We start from the raw sequence: 15,668 nt of genomic DNA, 5'->3' as shown, positions 1-15,668 counted from the left end.
CCCCGCCCCCTGCCCGCCCGCCGCGCTCCGAGCCGGGCGCGCGGAGCTCGGGGCGCACGGAGCGGCGCGCGCCGGTCGGCCGAGCCAGGCTGGCGCCCCCGCCCCCCGCCCCGCGCCTCGGTCCGCCGCCCGCCGGGCGCCTTCCCCGCGCCTTTTGCCTTCGGTGCCCGGTCCTCCGGCCGCTTTCCTCCCGCCCTCGCGCCCCTCCGGCCCGCCCCGTCCAGCCCGGGCTGCCCGGCTCCCGCAGGCCCCCCCGCCGCCCGCGTTCCTATGGACAGACGCACAGACACCTGCAGGTGGGTGAGAGCCCGCGCGCTGGGCGGGGACGAGCGCGCCGACGCCGCGACCCAGGCGGGGAGCCCCTTTGTGTTGGGGGGCGGCCGCGCAGGGGTCGACTCTGCTTCCCCGTCAGCGGCCGCGCGGTGACCCGGCTGAACCTTCCTTTTGTCTCCTCTCGGGGGAGCGAGGCCGGAGCGAGGGCAGGGACCCGGGCGGCCGCTCGTCGGCAGCGCCGGGCTTGGGGGTGCGAGGCGCAGAGACCCCCGGCGGCGGCTCCGGTCCGCCTGCCCCGGGCCGCCCCGCTGCCCGGCAGCTCGGGTCTCAGCGGCGGCTGCAGGCGCAGTGCGCGGGGCTGGCGCCCCTGCTTCTGCTCTTGGGTCTGTTGGAGGTGGGAAGGAGGGCGGGAAGGAGGAAGAAAAGGTCTGTCCTGTTAGTTTCCAAGTCTTGAGATGCTTATGGAGAAAGAGAGGTGGTTCAGGGCTCTGCCCCACTAGTTTCCCTCCTCGGGAGGCTCGCCGAGGTGCGTTTGGGGTGTGTGTGAAGGAACGTGCATGGCTTCGCTCCCTTATTTATTGTTTCTAACGGAGGAGGGCTTTCTCCAAAAGGCTCTTCCGTCCCCCACCCCCATCTGAGGCTGCGCACAGTGATTTGTGTTTGTTATCAAATATATCGAGAAATGTATTCCCCTGGGTAGGAGGAGGTTGGACTCAGCAACGTCAAACCAAAATCAAAGAACGTTTTTGGTTCCCTCAAGTCTTTTTTTTTTTTTTCTTTAAGGTTTTAGATGGAGACTTTAAAAAATGAACATGGCTGTGATTTTTACAATTATGTATATTTTGTGTGTGTGTGTGTGTGTGTGTGTGTGTGTGTGTGTGTTGAAGTTTAGGAGTAAAGTTTTGTTTTTTCCCGTACTTGTTAGGATTCGCAAGACGGAATCCTCTCCTGACGAAATAAACAGTTAACAAGTCAGTCAGGTAGTGACAGCTTGCATGGTGGAAGTTAAATTGGAGTGCAATAAACAAGGATCTAGCTTTCCGTTCAGGCTGAAGCCTTTATTTCTACTGATTTAAGATATGAGATCTTTCACAACCCATGAGATCATGAATGTCAGAATTGAGTTTTCCCCCTAGGATTGTGCTTTTCCTATTTTATTCTATGTATATAACCCAGCGATTCGGTTGTGCATGGATATGGATACCGTGTTTTGAAAAATACGGTAGGGTAATGTTTCTGATTTGTCTTATTTGATTAGCTAGCTAAGTTTCTTCATTAACGGTTGCTGTGTATTTGTAGATATTCAAATGATAAACGAGGTTGAATAAGCACCCAGAAAATAAATTTTACAGATTCAGATTTTTAATATGCAGGTATGGATTTATAACTATTAATCTCAATCTACTGCTCAGTTCTGGAAACTCTTTTTTGCCCCCCGTGTGAGAATCTATATTGACAAACTTAAGTCTGACAGTTACCCAGGAAATTAAAAAAACGAAGAAGCAGTTTTGGGGGCCATGCGTACAATTATATAGACAGTCATATGTAGAAAATGGAGGTTTTCCTAAAAAAACAAAAAGCATTATCATCTAAACTTGAAGGAAAAACGTGGAAAATTATGTATTATTTAAATTTTCATTAAGGTTTAAAATTTAGAAAACTGTACAATTTAATGCACTTTTTAAAAGACAAACTGATTTTTGTCATTATAAAAAGTTTAGTATGCTTAAAATAGTGGTTTTTTTCTAGGAGAAAAATTTATCCTAGATTCTTGCGCCAGTTAAACAGATTAGTATTATTGCATGCCTAATACTGTAAATGCCTGGAGTGTACATTTATACACACATTACTTAAAACCCAGCAGTGATCAAGCCAGTCCCTTTTAGTTGACAAAATTTTACTGGTTTCTGCTTTGACTTCCAGTCTGCATTAGGTAAATGAATTTAAATTCTGCACAGAGGCACAGAGCTCAGTATGTGGCTCTGGTAGGCCCTTGACTAGCGTTCAATAGCCCAAAGAGGAGAGGTACTGAAATTTGATCAGGCTTTATCGCGAATCCAGGAATGGAGTTCTAGACCACTCTCAGAATTTCAGCACTTAGGTATACATACTCTTCCTTAGCTCTTTAAAGTATTAAAAAAAAGATAAGCTAATAATTGAATTGCTTATTTATATATTTACAAGGCTGTCAGTGGTAGTGATAAGATTTAACAAAGAGTCACTGTGTAACTAAGCATTAACAGAGTGTGGCCTGTACTGAGAATTGTTTTGGCAAAGTTGTAGTTGTGCCTAACTGTTTTCTGAGATCATCAGTGTAGTCTTTATGTGGGCTGGCTAAAAGATAACACCCTAGTTTTGTTTATGTTTTTGTGTGTTTTTTTGACTGATAAGTAGATACTAATTTTTTGTTTTTGTATGATTAGCAATAATATTTTAGTGTAATCAGAAGCATTCCAGAGAACCTTATGTATTTTCAACTGATTTCCTTTCTGGTAAGTTGGTGTTCAGGAAGGCATATAAATTATTTTTCATTTTTCATGTTTGAAATTTTTTGACTTGTTTTGACAAATACGTGCTACTTCCAGAAAATTTGAATTTGTATAAAACTGGATTTTTAAATATAGCTGACATTTACCAACTTACCTTTTTAAAACAACACTAAGCCGTCCACAGTTAAATTTGATAGGCTTTAAAATCCATGGACTTTTCTAGCATTTTCCTGTTTATTGGTTATCAACGTGGTATCATTACAGGAAGCTTAAAATGGCCACTTTATGTTAACTAGAATGCTCAAATGACTAGTGTTTTCATTAGTAATAAATGGAAAGCTGAAAAGTAACAATTTTATTCTTTGTGATAGATCTGTGACTTTCAAGTCTTTTTTTCACATTTTTTTGTAGCCTAGTGGGGACGCAGGTCCTGCTGTGAGAGGTGTGGACAGTGACCTCTCGTTCCAGCCGTTATCATCATCCTGCATTGTTTAACAACAGCACCAACCCCATGCTGCTCCCCGAAAATGCAGATTTCATTCTTGGATTAATATTCTGGTACCAGATGTATGAGGCTGGCTCTAAAGAAGCTTTTTCTCTTAAGTACTGTCAAAAATAGAGAAGCTGAAGATTGGAGAGAAGCCATTTATTTTGAACAGTTTATTTTCTGACAGTTTGTGTTTGTAAAGAAACCTGCTCATAATATTTACTTCAGAGATCTCCATAGTTGCCTGAGGAAGCCCCACAGGTTTCTTTTCCTTTAAAAAAGTTTCCATTGAGCTTAACTCTTATGTGATACTTCTTGACTTTGCTTCTGATTAGTTGATTTATGGACTTTATTTACTAGCATGATTGGAGAATTCTTTTGCTAGACTGAAATTGCACTCTGCCTGTGCTCTGGTCCGTTTCCTAGGTAACAAATGCACTGCATAGATTCCATAATGAGGACTGTGGTTGGCTAGTTACTGTGTAAATTCTGTTGTTTGGTAAAGCTTAGTCTCAAATTCAAATAAAGGTCAAGAAACCAAAAGTACTGAAAATGCAAATTTTTGAATTTGATTTTGTATCCAATGCCAACAACGTTTAATAGGCTTTTCTGGAGAAAGGCAAATTATGCAGCCGTATTCAAGTTTGTTTTGCAAAGTCTTACACTTAAAACAGTTGGAGAGCTTTTTCACCATTAGTGTTCATACTGGTAATGCTAATGGCTCTAGTGACAAGAAGATGTATTTCAGAAACATATTATCACACTTGAAAATAATGTATAGAAAGCAAAGAATCCTGGTCTAGGACAACTGTGATATTGTTATACTGAAAGGAAGTAACTATGTATCAAAAGAGAAATTATACAACTTTGACATGAGATATAACATTGTGTTTTTTAGAGATGTGGTCATAACTCTATCACCCACGCTGGAATACAGTGGTGCAACCATAGCTTACTGCGTCTTCAAACTCCTGGGCTCAAGGGATCACATCTCAGCCTCCCAAGTAGCTGAAACTACAGGCATGTGCCATCACACTCAGCTAATTTTTCTTATTTTTTGTAGAGATGGGGTCTTGCGGTGTTGCCCAGGCTGGTCTTGAACTCCTGGACTCAAATGATCATCCTGCCTTGGCCTCCCAAGTGCTAGGATTATAGGTGTGAACCATCACGTCCAACCATAACTTTAAAAAAGTTTAAGAAGATGTTAAAACGTTGAAGCAATGTTTAAAAACGTTAAAAATCTTACCATAAAATGCTGAATTTCTATTCTAGCTTTTTTTCTTCTCTGCATGAACTTTGGCCAACCTAGCACCAGGGAGCAAGTCCCCCCTTGGTTGCTGCAAGTTAGAGAATAGCTTTCTCCTCCACCTTACTCTCCTCTGGAAATCTGTGGCCTCTTTAGCTCGAGACATAGGACAAAAACTAGTATGTGTGGAATGGCTAGTGATTATTAGCTGTTTTTTTTGTTAGTTTGTTTGTTGTTTTTTTTTTCCTTAAGAAACCTGCAAAGAACCAAAGTTCCATTAAAACCTACTGGAAATATATTTTCACTTGAGGCCTGAAAATGTTTTTTGTTAATCATCAAGGAATTCATTAACTAAACATTAAAATAAAATACAACTCTTTTTAATTCTAAATAATTATCCAAAGTTGCTTCCATTGCTTTCCCTTGCTTTGCTGGGTTGTTTTTAGATGATTCATTTACTCTTTGGTTAACTTTCATTTCACGCATAGGATACATCTTGCTTGACTTCTTTTTATTTCTTGGTTTTCTTCAAAACTGATATTACTTTAACCTTTTCTGTCCTTTTTAAATTGCAAATATTATATCCTTTCAGTTTTTTCTTATATTTTCCTCTGGAAATACTAATTATTTAAAAAATATTTTCCTTGTGTGATTTAAGGCATTATCACCATGTATCAAAAGCTCTACCGTTTTTTCTATTATAGGACTTCGTATTTATGGGATGGAGTTGACAATATGTGTGAATTCTTAACCAGCTAGGACTACTTCCTCCTCTCAGCTTGTATTAATTTGTGAGGGCTGCCATAACAAAGAATCACAGGCTGGTTGTCTTAAACAACAAAAATTTATTTTCTGACAATTCTGGAGGCTAGAAGTATAAGATCAAAGTGTTGGCAGGGTTGGGTTCTTCTAAAGCGCCTCTCTTGGCTGATGGATAGCTGTCTTCCTAAGGTGTCTTCGTTTGGTTTTCCCTCTGTGTATGTGTATGTCCTAATTTTCTCTTAAGAACATCACTTATATTGGATTAGGACCCACACATGTGACTTCATTTTACCTTAATTACCTCTATTCCAGGCCTTACTTCCCCTATAAGTCACACTTCTGAGGTACCAGGGTTTAGGATGTGAACAGATGAATTCGAGAGGAATACAGTTCATCCTGTAACACAGTCCACCCCTCTGCCTACTGCCTTTCACCCATATGTACCTACCTCCCTACATATGTACATACATACCTCACTCCACTTGTGGAATTTTGTAGCGGTTTCATCTTTTATGTCTTTTTTACTCTGTTGTCAATTTGTCACTTGAGTCCCAGGCCGAAATACATAGCAGTATGATCAGCTCTATATATAGTCATTAAGAATAGATAAAGGCTTTTTGTTTTTTCACTCTTCGTATTCATTGTTTTTAAATGCTTTATTTTGAATGACTTAAAGTACAAAATCCTTTTTTTTTTTTTTTGAGACAGGATCTTTTTCTGTTGCCCAGGATGGAGTGCAGTAATGTGATCACAGCTCACTGCAGCCTCAACCTCCTGGGCTCAAGCAATCCTCTCACCTCAGCCTTCTGAGTACCTGGGATCACAGGTGCACGCCCAGCACCCAGCTAACTTTTTTTTTTTTTGGTAGAGATGAGCCTGTGTGGCTCAGATTGGTCTTGAACTCCTGGGCTCATGATATCCTCCTATCTGGGCCTCCCTAAGTGCTGGGATTACAGGCCTGAGTCACTGTGCCTGGCCAAAATTCTTAATAGTTGTTTTGGAATACTAGAGAATATTATTGTGGCCAAATTCAGTGGAAGCACTAATGCTGTTTTCTTCTGAGTTCTGAGGACCTGTTTCTTTTGGTGCCTTTTTTTTTTTTTTTTTTCAGCTATTCATCTTGCTGCTCTCATGGTAAGTTATGCATTATTTGGTCTTTTCACACATGTCTGATGATTCCTGAATCTAATATCTAGTCAGGGCTTTTCTCCTGAAATGCACATCTTTGTGTCCTACTATGACTGGATATATTCACTTAATTTTCCACAAACATTTCACATTCAACATGCCCCAGACTTACTGTCCTCTTCAAATCTGTGTCTTTTCTTTTATTCCCTAGCTCAGTGAGTTGGTACCACCTTCCATCCATTTTCCCAGTCCAGAAATTTAGGAGTTATCTCTGATTCCTTCTTTATTCTTAATCCCATTTTCCATACATAATCAAGCCCCTGGATCAGTCAGTTCTTGTTCCCCTAGTTTTCTCAATTCTGTCTGTTTGCCACATGCGAATCGTGCTACTGTGTTACCTTTGCGTTAGTCTTAGTTTTACAGTTAAATGTATTCAGTGTGCAACAGAAGTCCTTATGGTAAGGTTTCTGTAATCATTTAGTAGTCTGAAGTTCACTGAATTCTTATAAGTGGCTCATGTGAAATGTATCCCTTGCCTTTCATATTTAACACTGTTTATCTGTGGCTTTTATAGTTCAAGGTCACTTTGACTGAATAAAAATACTTGACTCACATTTTTTCCCCCTCAAGTATCTTTAAAAATGTTACTCTCTTGCAGGAGTTGGCAAACTTTTTCTGTAAAAGACCAAATAATAATTATCTTAGGTTTTGTGGGTCATAGGTTTCCCAATTACTTAACTGTGCCATTGCATTGCAAAAGCAGCTCTAGATAGTGTGTAAATGCACTAGCATGACTGTTCCAATAAAACTTAATTTACAGAACCAGGCAGTGGGCTGGATTTGGTCCATGGGCCTTAGTTTGCTGAGTCCTATTCTATTCTGGTAAAATGTGTTGTCAAACTCTAATACCAATATGATTTTCTTTCTTTAATTTTATCTTTTTGCCTAGATACCCAAGGGCTTTTTCTTCATCTTTAAAGCCAATAATTTTACTACAATGTCTGTTAGCCATTCCCTGTTAATTCTCCTAGATACATAGTGTTTTTTATTACATTGGCTCAAATGTTTTTTCAAATTTTCATCAATTATAGTTTTTTAGTAGTGTTCCATTATTTTCGTTCTCTGTCTTTTGGGCCTCCTGTTATATGTATGTTGGATCTTCTTATATCTATACCTTAATATTATTCTTATTTTTTATATTTGCTTTATTTTTTTCTATTTTATGCTTTAGTGCCTTCAATGTATCTTCTGTGGTATCTATGTCTCTCTCTCTTTTTTTTGAGACAGTCTCACTGTCACCTAGGCTGGAGTGCTGTGTCACCATTGTGGTTTACTGCAGTGTCAACATCTCTGGACTCAGGTGATCTTCCCAGTTTAGCCCCAGGTAGCTGGGACTACAGATGTGCATCACCATGCCCTACTAATTTTTGTATTTTTTGTAGAGACAGGGTTTCACCGTGTCGCCCAGGCTGGTCTCAAACTCATGAGCTCGAATGATCCACCTGCCTCGGCCTCCCAAAATGCTGGGATTACAGACATGAGCCACTGCACCTATCTATCAAGTTTAGTGTTCTTGCTAGTTTTCACTTCCTTTCTGAGTTTTTTCTTTCCTGTTCTGTCATGAACTTTGTCATTTCTTATTGTACATCCTCTTGTTATCTGGCAAGATTCGTTTTTTAGTTTTTCAATTTCTGATCTATGCTGTTCTTCCATAGCTTCTATCATTTAAAAATTTTTTCCCCTTTTTCTTTTTTTTCTTTTTGAGACAGGGCCTTTCTCTGTCATCCAAGGTTCAAGGAATTCACTCACCTCAGCTTCCCAAGTAGCTAGGACTATGGATGTGTGCCATCACTACCAGCTGAATTTTTTTTTTTTTTTTTGTAAAGATGGGTTTCACTGTGTTGCCCAGCCTGGTCTTGAACTCTTGGGCTCGTGATCCTCCTGCCTTGGTCTCCCAAAGTGCTGAGATTACAGGCATGAGGCACTGTGCCTGGCTATTTTCTTAATTTCTCTTATTCATTTTGAAATATGTTACAGTTCTCATCTTTTTTCTTACTGTACTTTTTAATTGTTCTCTCTTGGTCATATTTAAATTAGATGGTCTTACCTGTACTTTTGGAGAAGGTTTCTGTGATGGAGGTGGAAATTGGCAAATATAGTTTTCCTGCTTTTATGGTTTGAAGATTTTCTCCTTTGTTGCTTAGCTGGAGTATTTTAAAAATATGGCCACTCAATTAAAATAAAAATGAGGTACCATTGTACATTCACTAGAATGGCTAGATGAGAAAAATAAAAAATACCAAGTATGAGGATGTAGAGTAGCTGAAATTCTCCTGCTCTGCTGTTCGAAGTGTAAATTGGAATGGAAATGTAAAGTGGTACAGCAATTTGGAAAGCTCTATGGCTGTATCTACTAAAGCTGGACATATGCTGCAAATCCTGTGACTCAGTAGTTCTACTCTATGATCCATACTCCCCAAATATATGGACTAGAATGCTCATAGCACATTTGTCATTGCTCCAAACTGAAATCTGTCCAAATGGCCATCAGTCATTGTTGTTCCCTTCCACAGTGAGTCTGACTTTGGCTGTGTAACTTGCTCTGGCCAGTTGGACATTTGCAAGCATTGTGCAACACAAGCTTGATCAGTGCTTACGTCCTCCGGGGAATAATGTCCTGAGACCACTATATAGGGATGTCCGGGAGTAGGAGAGGTTACATGGAAGAGAATCGTGGTGCCCAGCCAATGACCAGTACTTACTGACAAACTTGTGAGTGAGGCCATCTTTGACCTTGTAGTTTAGCTGACCTTCCTTCCAGCTAAAAGTCGCCACATGAACAAGTCCAGGGAAAACCAGAGGAGAAACTACCCAGAAAACATACAATTGTGAGAAACAAGAAATTGTTGTTTTAAGCCACTAAATTTTTAGGTGATTTGTTATACAGCAATATTAAACTGACTCAGATTGAATAAATACATCATGGTATATTTACACAACGGAATACTGTAGAGCAATGAGAATGATAAACAGTCTACAGCTGCATGCAGTAGTATGTGTGAATCTCACAGACATATGTTGAGCTAAAGAAGCCAGACAGAGCAGAGCTTATACTGTATGCCTGCATATATAGAAAGTCCTCAAGCAGGCAGAATCATTCTGTTCTGTTAGAAGCCAGAATAGGGGCTACCCTTGGGGGAGTATTGACGAGAACAGAGAAAGTAGAGGCTTCTGGGCTGCTGGAAAGGTTCTGTTTCTTGAACTGGTTGCTGGTTACATAAGTGGGTTCTGTTTGTGAAATTGTAAAATATTAGCAAGTTCACTTATTGCTGCCTTTTTCTGAGTGTATATTTCAATGTTGATGTGGCCTCCTCTATGATGTTCTCTGAGATTAACCTTCTTTGGGTATCGCTTTCCTTTATTCCCACTCCTGCCTCTTTGTTTGATTTGGATTCTAGTCCACAGTGTTCTTCCTAAAGCCTCTTAGGTCCTCGTGGTCTTGCATTCTCCCCCAGAAACTGAGAAACTTTACTGGTTGTTCTTAGATACAATTTCACTTAAAAAGGATCCTCTCTTTTTGATGGTAATTTCTTCTTTCCCAGCTCTTAGAATCACTAGAGCTCTCCTTTTTCTGCCTTCATCTGCTCAGTTGCTTATTCTGTGTAGGTTCTATTTTTGTGGGCGTTTTAGCCCTGCCTACTTATCTGGTGTCCATAGGACTGTCCTATCACCTGATATTGTTGAACATTTTGTCTTTTGTTATTGTTCACTTATTTTGTTATCCTCCTATCCTCCTATAAAAACACCTATGTGGGTGTTTTTATTTTTCCCGTGGAGATAATTGTAGGTTCACTTGCAGTTGTAAGATATAATACAGAGAGGTTCTTTGCATGCTTTGCTCAGCTTCCCCCAGTGGTAACATTTTGCAAAATTATAATGTTACAACCAGGATATTGACGGTTTATGGGCTGAGTAGTGTCCCTGCAAATTCGTATGTTGAAGCCCCAACCCTCCAGTACCTTAATGTAACTGTATTTAGAAGCTAGAGCATTTAAAAAGGTGATTAAGTTAGGATAAGGTTGTTGGAGTGGGCCCTAATATAATCCAGTGTGGTGTCCTTGTAAGAGGAAATTTGGACACAAAAAGAGACATTAGGGACATGCACACAGGGGAAAAAACTCTGTAAAGGAAACAGCAAAGGGGAGGCCATCTGCAAGCCAAGGAGAGAGGCTTCAAAAGAAACCAAGCCTGCCAGCACTTTGATCTTAGAATTCTAGCCTCCAGAATTGTCAGAAAATAAACTTCTGTTGTTTCAGGCACCCAGTCTGTAGTATTTTGTTATGGCAGCCCTAGCAAATGAATACACTGACATCGATAAAATCCACCACTCTTATTCAGATTTCCAGTTTCAGTGGTATTCACTTGTGTAGGTTCAATACAGTTTTATCACCTTTTTAGGTTTCTGTTTCTACCAGCCTCTCCACTGCCCCCCCCCCCCCCCACCATTTCTAACGTATTCATATGATTAGATTTGAGTCTATTGTCTTGCTTGCTTAGGAGTCCTTTATTTATTTTTAAGTAGGTTTTTTTTGTTATATTGGAAGACTTATTTTCCCAATTGGTCAAAGGGGACAAATACCATCAGGCAAGAAAGGGTAAGATATGCAATAATCTGATTAGTAATAGCTTTTCTAGTGTATCTGATTTATAGTGATAAGCCAATACATATTTGTTGCAGGGAGTTTAATTCTTTTCTAAATGACTAAGGTTGTTAACATTTTCATGACAATTCTGGTACAGTTATTGACTTTCTTTATCTGACATCTTCTGAAAACAAAGAGTTCTGCATTAGTGAATTTACCATATAACTATAGTTTATCTCCTGGAGAAAACAAGATTAAAATCATTTTTAGTAAAGATGTTCTTTAAACATAGCTTAAGTAAAGGTGGCGGTTCAGTCGTTTTAGAAATCTGCCAAAGGAATCCTTTTCTGGCATCTGGATGAACCCAAGCTGATACAGAGAAATTTTTCTTTTCCCTCCCTGGAAAATTTGCTTAAGTTTTTCAACTCTGAAGTTTTACAATAAATTTAGTCTAGTTTACTACAGCCAATTCAAGGAAGGATCAATCAATCCAATTTACAAATCCATAAAATTAACGGATTTACCAAAATCTTGTTTAAACAACCTTTGAAGATTCTTTTAAAGTTTCTTTTATGTTGGTATAACTTACATAAAATGCATAAATTTTATGTGTAGAGTGATTTTTTTCCCCCTTTTATTTTTAGTTGAGATGTAATGATTCTACATGTTTTTGGGATACAGAGTAATATTTCAATGTGTGTATACAACATATAATGATCAAATTAGGGTAATTAGGACACCCATAACCTCAAACATTTTATTATTTATTTGTGTTGGGAACATTCAAAATCCTCTCTTCTGGCCTTTTGAAAAGATGCAATAAATAGTAGTTAACCATATTCATCCTACAGTGCTACAGAACCAGAGCTCATTCCTATCTAGCAGTAATTTTTTATCTGTTAACTAGCCTCTATCCACTCCTCTCCCTTTGCTGTTCCCAGCCTCTAATACACACAGTTCTACTTTCTACTTCCATGAGCTCAAAAAAATTTACTCCCACATATGAGTGAGAACGTGTGGCATTTATCTTTCTGTGCCTGACTTTTGCTTAACATGATGTCCTCCAGGCTCATCCATGTTGTGGCAAATGGTGGGATTTCTTTCCTTTTTATGGTTGAATAGTATTCCATTGTGTATGTATACACCACATTTTCTTTATCCGTGAATCGACTGATGGACATTTGGTTGGATTCCATGTTTTAATTATTGTGAAAGTGCTACAATAAACTTGGTGGTGCAGATCATCTCTTTGATACACTGATTTCTTTGATACACTGGTTTTCTTTTCTTTGGATAAACACTCAGTAGTGGGATTGCTGGATTACTGTGGTAGTTCTGTCTTTAGAAACTTCCATATGGTTTTCTATAGTAAATAGCCTTTGAAGATTTCTGTGAAATTTTAGCTGAAGGTACTCCCGTTCTACCTTCACGGCAGCATTTTAAGGAATGTTCTGCTTTAAAAGTTTGGGTCATATGATAGTGTAGTCTTAGGAATATTTTCCTTTTGAATTTTGTTAATGAATATGAATATATCCATTGAAAAGTATATATTCTTAATAAAATTATTATTATTATTATTATTTTTGAGACAGTCTCTCACTCTGTCGCCCAGCCTGGAGTGCAGTGGTGCGATCTCAGCTCCCTGCAACCTCCACCTCCTGGTTCAAGCGATTCTTGTGCCTCAGCCTCCTGAGTAGCTGGGATTACAGGTGTGCACCACCACGCCCAGCTAATTTTTGTATTTTTAGTAGAGATGGGGTTTCGCCAAGTCGGCCAGGCTGGTCTCGAACTCCTGACCTCAAGTGATCTGCCTGCCTTGGCCTCCGAAAGTGCTGGGATTACAGGCAAAACACCACGCCTGGCTTTACAAATTATTTTTTTGGTATCAAAATTTATCCTATTAATTAACCTTAATACCATTTAATTATTTTTCTTTCCTTTTTTTTTTTTTTTTTTTTTTAGAGATAAGGTCTCACTGTGTTGCCCAGGCTGGTCTCGAACACCTGGGCTTGAGCAGTCTTCCTGCCTTGACCTCCCAAAGTGCTGGGATTACACACATGAGCCACCGTGGTCAGCTTAGTATTATTTTTATTTGATGCTTTCCTGTTAATTATCAAATAGATATTTTACAGTTACTTTATTTAGTCATCTAAGAACATACTATTGGCTTGAGAAATAAGCATGTCCTTGCACATTACATAATAAACAATATTCTGTTGAATATAAGAAAATGTAGTTCTGTATAATATTTTTGAGAAAAACGGTGCACTGATAAAAAGGTTAGTTGGTTTGACCATGTGAAAGTTTAAACTTGGTTGGGCTTGGTGGCTCGCATTTGTAATCCCAGTATTTTAGAAGGCTGAGGCAGGAGGACTGCTTGATCCCTGGAGTTTCAAGATCAGCCTGGGCCACATAGGGAGACCCCCATCTCTAAAAAAAAAAAAAAAAGCCCAGCATGGTTGCATGCACATGTGGTCCTGGCTACTTGGGAGGCTGAGGTGGGAGGCTGAAGTGGGAGGATCTCTTGAGCCTAGGAGGTTGAGACTGCAGTAAACTATGATCATGCCACTGTACTCCAGTCTGGGTGACAGTGCCAAACCTTGTCTCCAAAACAAAAAAACTCAAAAAACTTTATTTTTTAAATAAAATGGCATTAAAAAGGAAGGAGCACACTTTGGGAAGCTGAGGTGAGAGGATTGTTTGAGATCAGGAGTTTGAGACCAGCCTGGGCAACACAGCAAGACCCTTGTCTCTACAGAAAAAAAAGAAAAAGAAAAATTAATCAGTCATGGTGGCTCATGCCTATAGTCCCAGCTACTTGGGAGACTGAAGTGGAAGGATCACCTGAGCCCAGGAGTTCAAGACCATGGTGAGCTATAATGGCGCCGCTGCACTCTAGACTGGGCAACAGAGCAAGATCCTGTTTCTTGAAAAAACAAAATAAAACCAAGTTGAAAAGTGAGAACGCTGCCAAGAAGGCAGCCAACCAGGGCTGCAATGGAGAATAACAAGGAAGGCCTCTTTCAGTCAAGTCTTCAATTGGTCTAAGAAGAAAATCTTCCATTTCAGATTTAAAAAATAAAGAGGAACCAACACCTTGCAGAGCTGGTAGCCAAGCATTTCAGGCAGAGAAAACTGTGGCATAGAGAGACAGGAAGGGCATGAGGTCACACAGCAGACTGCACAGAAGAGCCAAGATTCGAAACCCTAATGCTAGACCCCAACTCCCATCTATGGCTTCTAATAACTGTTCATTAGTGGGTCCAGCATGGGGGCTCACATGGAGCAGGCCCTGCTAAAAATCACTCTTTCTTGAAAAAACAAACAAAAAGAAAATACTTGCAGCAATATGATAGACAAAGAGTTGATGTCTTTATGACCTTGTATTGTTTTATTTTCACGATTTACAAAAAAATAATAAAACCCTAATGAATAATAGATAAAATGAAGAACCATTTATAGAAGAGAAATGTTTAGCCTCCATGATAATCACAGACAAAATACTATGGCAATCCAGAAGCTTTTTTTAAACACTATCAAATCAGCAAAAATATAAAGTGAAATAATACCCATTGTGTGGTGAGTAGAAAGGAGGAGGGGAGGAAGTTATTCTCATATGTATTGCTGATGGGAATATGGCATCCTTGTTTTCTTATAAAACTTTGAAGTATAATATACTTACAAAAGATGAACATATCAATGTGTATAGTTGATTAACTTACAAATTGAATACATGTGACTAGTACTCAGATAATAAACAAGACATTATTTATTCCTCGTGCTTTTCCCAGTATCTAACACAATTCCTCTGAAACAAAATAAATATCCTGACAGATTGCTGAGTCATAGGGTATATATGCTGAGCTTTAATGTGTTCTCCAAAGTAATTATATCAGTTTATACTGGCACCGACACCAGCGGTGTGTAAATGTTCTAGTTGTCCCGCTTTCCATGATTATCATTTTGAAAAGCAATTTGTCAGTATGTTAAGAGCCATAAATATATTTATACCAATTTATCTAGTAATTATAATTGAAAAGATAGAGATACATGCACAAAAACATTCAGTGAAGCAGTCTAAATTTTGTCTGCTGCAACCCCACACCATTTGTTGTCTGTGACTGCTTTTGTGCTGCAGTGGCAGAATTGAGTAGTTATGATAGAGATCCTGCAAAGCAGAAAATATTTACTATCTGACTTACTCCAGAAAAAGTTTGCTGACCCCTGCATTCGAGCATTATTTAGAAAAGTAAAAGATTGGCAGTAACCAATATGTCCATCAGTAGGGGAATTATTGGCTAAATCCTTGATAAAACTGGATGTAGCCGTTTACAATGATGATTATAGGGACTGTTTAACCAACAGATATTTAATGGGCATTCACCGTGTGTTAGGTACTTTTCTAGATATTAGGAAATCAGTAAAAACAAAAGACTTGCCCTCATAGAGCTTAAATTTTAGTAGTGGAGATAGAGAAGAAACAAGTAAAATAACGTGTAAAGGGTAAGTGCTAAGAAGGAAGAAGAAAAGCAGGGAAGAGGGATATGAAATATTTCAGGGTAAGGTCTTGACATTTTAGATTAGGGTTACCAAGGAATATTTCACAGAGAAAGTGACTTTTGAGTAAGGACTTAAGTAAG

At 39.3% G+C, this 15,668-nt stretch overlaps 1 protein-coding gene across 3 annotated transcripts in view; it reads left to right on the top strand.

Moving 5' to 3' along the window:
- Positions 1-147: 147 nt before the first annotated feature.
- Positions 148-15,668, top strand: part of KIAA1958 (KIAA1958 ortholog) — a 173,651-nt gene continuing 158,130 nt past the window's right edge. For all 3 annotated transcript variants that reach the window (XM_025359500.1, XM_025359498.1, XM_025359496.1), the window contains exon 1: positions 148-296. The gene's annotated coding sequence lies outside the window, so the exon portion shown is untranslated. The remainder of the gene's footprint in view (positions 297-15,668) is intronic.

Source organism: Theropithecus gelada, chromosome 15 (assembly GCF_003255815.1).
Source record: "Theropithecus gelada isolate Dixy chromosome 15, Tgel_1.0, whole genome shotgun sequence".
NCBI lineage: Eukaryota > Metazoa > Chordata > Mammalia > Primates > Cercopithecidae > Theropithecus > Theropithecus gelada.
This window is presented reverse-complemented; position numbering and strand designations above follow the sequence as displayed.